Source organism: Eriocheir sinensis, unplaced genomic scaffold (genome assembly GCF_024679095.1).
Source record: "Eriocheir sinensis breed Jianghai 21 unplaced genomic scaffold, ASM2467909v1 Scaffold495, whole genome shotgun sequence".
NCBI classification, from domain to species: Eukaryota; Metazoa; Arthropoda; class Malacostraca; order Decapoda; family Varunidae; genus Eriocheir; species Eriocheir sinensis.
Genome location: NW_026111826.1, coordinates 4,848 through 10,000, shown reverse-complemented (window position 1 = coordinate 10,000; position 5,153 = coordinate 4,848).

The window sequence follows — 5,153 nt, the reverse complement described above, 5'->3', positions numbered from 1 at the left end:
AGTGACACCGCGATTACATTAATTTAGAAAGTCATTACGTTGATGGATGTCCAGCCCTCACGAAGCCTTCCAGCCCTCCCTCCCTTGCGCTGCCCCGCCCCTGTGTGTGTATGTGTGTGTGTGTGTGTGTGTGTGTGTGTGTATGTGTGTGTGTGTGTGTGTGTGTGTGTGTGTATGTGTGTGTAGCACCAGTAGCTTGAGAACTGTGATATACGGTGGAAATGTTGAGGTTGTTCTTTTCTTTCTTATTTTTTTCTTATGCAAAATTTACCTAGAAAGTCAATATTACTTCTACTTCTACTACTACTACTACTGCTGCAAGTACTAATACTACTCAATCACTAATACTAATACATATAATTTTCGTAGGGATTAGATAGCTTCTTAAATCGGACCTATATAGAGAGTCCACGTTTCCAGAGTATGTTCGGCAAATTGTTGCTTTCTGAGCGCCGCGTCTCGCCGCCCGCCACGTCTCGCCGCGCCGCGTGATGCACCGTCCATTACCGAGACGGATTACACGCCAAGCCGAACGTGAGAAGGCGTTTGTCGGGGAAGCCGCTGGTGTTATTATTGCTGCTGAGTATATATGTCTGCCACTTATTGTTAGCCTACTACTTCTTCTGTGACTACTACTACTACTACTACTACTACTACTACTACTACTACACAGACACACATCTTCACCTCACACACACACACACACACACACACACACGAACATGTAACATTCGCACGATAACATCTATACAGCCATTGACTTCTTCAAGGTATATTTAGCACAGCAGTTCGCCTATTCCTCCTCCTCCTTCCCCTTCTCCCTCCTCATCATCATCACCCTCCGCTTCCTCTTCCTCTTCCTTCCCACCTCATCGTCTTGGACACGGAGTTGCTAATAAAGAAGATGGAAAGTGTAATCCGAATGTTGTGTATATGAACTCGTGCTACGCTGTGTTGCTTACGTGTAAATCGTGGACTGAGCGAGGCGTAAGTGAATTCCGTGACAGTGTTCCAGATGTTCGTCCGCCCTGTGATTACGTGAGTCGTCGTCCGGCGTCTTTATTACAGTGCGAGTTTAATGGGAATAGTAGAGCCCCGTAATCTGCCGTGACATATTCAGAATGGTGAATAGACACGCTGCAAACTGTCTATTTAACGAGGTAATGGCGGGGGGGAGGGGGAGCGGCAAGACGTTATGGCTGAGAGTTTGTTATAGCCCCAAGGTATTCGTACGACAACCTACTGCATCAAATAAAAATAGAAGGTATGAATGCAGCAATTAACAATGTCTCCAAAAATGTCCTTGCATTGTATATTAACATTAACATCTGAGTTTCATCATATCCCAGGGTATTCGTACGACAACTAACTGCATCAAATAAAAAACAAAAAACTTAAGAGTAGCCGTTAACAATGTCTCCAAATTATCTTTATATCAGTCATTAACGCCCAAGGTATCAAATAAACACGAAAAAAAAAGATTGGCCTGTATTAGGAAAACGTTTGGTGAGTTGATATGGTTTGGTAAATCCGATTATCATTATATATAAGTTCAGTGAATAAAGTCTTCTCTCATTAACTCGGTAGCAGCGATGGGCCAAATTTGTGGCTTTACCGTGTACCAGGGACGGGGGCCAAATTTTTGCCATGATATAACCCCAAAAAAAGAGATGACGCATAAACTGATGACAAATGCGTTGATATATATTATGAAATGGTTTGCGTGAGTGATGATTTTTTTCTCATTTTTCTCTCCTTTAAGAAACATGATCCCCGCAGCTACCGGGTTAATAATACGAAAACTTGCCTGAAAAAGTATACATGTAGAGACATCATGCACGTCAACTCTAGGCCCTGTAAACATGTATACCTTGAGGGGCAGGCTTCTCGTGTTCTTACTGTCTCCAGCCGTGAGTAAGAATATGGAAACGTGCCTGAAAAGATATACATGTAGAGAGAGACATTTGCGTCAACAATAGGTCCTGTAAACATGTATCTTGAGGGTCTCCTTTTTCTTACTACTTCCCGCCCGTGAGTAGCGGCGGGTCGGTGCAGGACGCGGCCGTCACCACGAGTCCATCCCAGGATCAGTCACGCCCGGCCCCGCGATGGCCCGGCCCAAGGCGCCCACCGTGTACTTAGCAGCCTGGACCAGCCATCGCCGGCCCGTAATTGTAACCTACGCGGCGACAGGGCCAGTAATCGCCTCATCCTTGCCCTCCTCCTCTGCCCCGCGACGCATTTTAGCAATATAATGAAGTAGTGATTCGGCGTTCCCTTACACGTCCATAGGGCCGCGTGAGCATAATGATTTACTCGATTACCAAGGCTTTCAGTCCTTCCCAGTAATTATGTAACGTAATACTATGTACTTGAACCCTCCCCTCGTCCATAGCCTCACGACGTGTTTGCTGGACGTAATGTAGCGTGTGTGACAGCCTTCCCGCGCACCTACATAGCTCAGCGCCGGGAGGATAATGATTTAGCTTAATATTATACGTATTCTTGTATTTTTCCCCTCCTCCTTATCCTCACGACTTATTCCCTGAACGTAAGGATGTAGGAAAAGAGAACTCCCGCACACATACGTAGCTCAGTGCGTAGGAGATAATGATTTAGCTTGATCTTATACGTGTACTCGTATTTTTGCCCTCCTTATCCTCACGACTTATTTTCCGAAGGTAATGATGTAGTATAATACCAGCCAATCCTCGCACGCCTACATAGCTCAGCGTGAGGAGGATAATGATTTCATTCAGTGTAATATGTGTCTTTTAATTTTTACCTTCGTTTTTATTATACTCACCACGTATTCTTATTCTTTCTAGTGATCACTTTCAGCCTTACAACGTATTTTCTGTCCATAATGAGGCAGTAGGGCAGCGTTTCCGCACTATGGGGAGGCGGTGGCTGAGTGTTTAACGTGCGGGCGCGGCGTCCAGGAGGACGCAGGTTCGCATCGCGCCCGCCGCTACAAGCTGGAAATTTTTCAGTCACCGCCAAGTTGCCTAAGACTACTCACACGCTGTCCTGAAGACCATCTGTCAACCCGGACTCAAAATTGCCTCTAAAAAGAGGATAAAAAATGAGCTCCAGGGGGCAGCATGAGCCAAGCGATGGAGCCACTATAAACACTTGCCTGTGCCATAACGGGCTGGGACCGACCACCAGACCCACCAGGAAAGCCTACCCCAGCCATAGACGAAACGTAGAAAAAAAATCTTATATATGTATACATAGGTCAGAGTGAGGCTAATGCTTTCATCTAATATTATATCTTTCAGTTCTTACCCTCATCATTATCATGCGGATGTATTTACCGAACATAATAGAGTGAGGCGGCCGGCTTTCCCGTACATCCACATCGCTCACGCCGCGCCAGATAATGTTTTCATCTAATATTATCTCTTTCAATTCTCCACGTCGGCGGCGGGGACAGTTTACGGCTTAATCATCGGTGTTGTGTTACGCGGCGCATGTTATCCCCGCGCGGCACGGAAGAGAGGTGTTCATCGGCCCTGACTTATGCGTCGCCGCGCGGTAATATTCAACATCAACCCGGCAATTAATGAAGTGACCGGCAATTACCCCAGACTCGTGACGCACCGCCGCCAACCCGTCCGTCCGTCCGTCCCTATCCCGTGTACGTGTGCGTGTGCGTGAGGCGTGTTGAGAAATGAGGAGGAGGAGGAGGAGGAAGACGATGACGACCATTCAAGGATAGGAGAACAGGGCAGGGGACGACTTAAGAGTATAAATGAAAGAGCAGGAAGAGGAGGAGAAGGTGTTATGGTGGTAATGGTACAGTTGATGAAGAGAGAGAAGGAGAACTGTGTAAGAGAAGGAGGTGGAGGAGGAGGAACCGAAGAAGGAAGGAAGAGAGAGGACAACTAAGAGGAGGAAACAATGGAGGAGGAGGAGGAGGAGGAAGAGGAAGGTCATAAACAAAGGGAAGATGCATCAATTTTCATTATTTATTCAAACTGCCTATTTTCCCGTCAACATAAATACGTGTTGTCTTCTGGGACGGGAAGTGACTCTTAGTTGGGCTGGAAACTGTTGTGTTGGCGGGAGAGTAAGGGAAGAAAACCGTGGCCCTCCTGTAGACCATATGTATTTAACCCCTTGAATGCGAATTTCCTACAGTTAGACCTCACCAAGCTACTGGAATGGAGCAAAAAGTGTCTGTTACAATTCAATGAAGAAAAATGTAGAGTCCTGCACCATGGGAGGGGATATCCAGCACACCAATACCACATGGGAAACACTCCACTATCCACCACAGAGGCAGAGAAAGACCTGGGACTATATGTTACCAGGCTACCAGGAAAGGCCAAATCAGTGCCAATCGCAGCGGACGGGTTAAAGGCCAAAAAGGAGATCAATCGGGTCCTCATGAGTGTTTTTTGAGGTCCATGGTACAGAGGAAGGGTCAAACTGTCACCAAGGTCATCATACTACCCATGGAAATGCCCCAAACTCCTACGAAAGTCTTGTCAAATATGTGTGCTTAGGCGCCGATTTTTAAGGTATTGTTAAACGTATCAGACTCCTATTACGACTATTTCCCAAGGCCACAGAGAAGATTAACCGGGATTTCTTGGCGTACTTTTTCTGTTCAAGACTCAGAAATCGGGTAGAACTATCACTGGGAAAACACAAAACAGTCCATTGAAATCCCAGAAACTTCTACGAGAGGCTTTTCAAACAGGAGATCTGAGACGCAGAGACGGTGAATGGACATTTTCTTAAACATTTCAGAGCCCAAGCACACATATTTAACAAGACTTTCGTATGAGTTTGGGGCATTTCCAGGGTTAGTTTCGTGACCAGTGGTAGTACGACGCTTCTTCTGTGCCTTGAACTCAAAAAGACACTTATGAGAACCCGATTGCTCTCCGATTTGGACTTAAGAAATGGTTGATGTGAGAGGAAGAAGCGTCTGGGAATACCGACCCCGACGTCCGCTACGGGCCTGTTGGTATTGTCAAATGCTCCCGCCCCTCACACCAACTATATCCAAATGCCAAAAAGGAGGTTAATCGAGTTCTAATGAGTGTTCTTTTAGGTTCACGGTACAGAAGAAGGCTCAGACTACCACCAGGGTCATAAAAGTACCCCTGGAAAGGCCCTAAACTCCCACGAAAGACTCG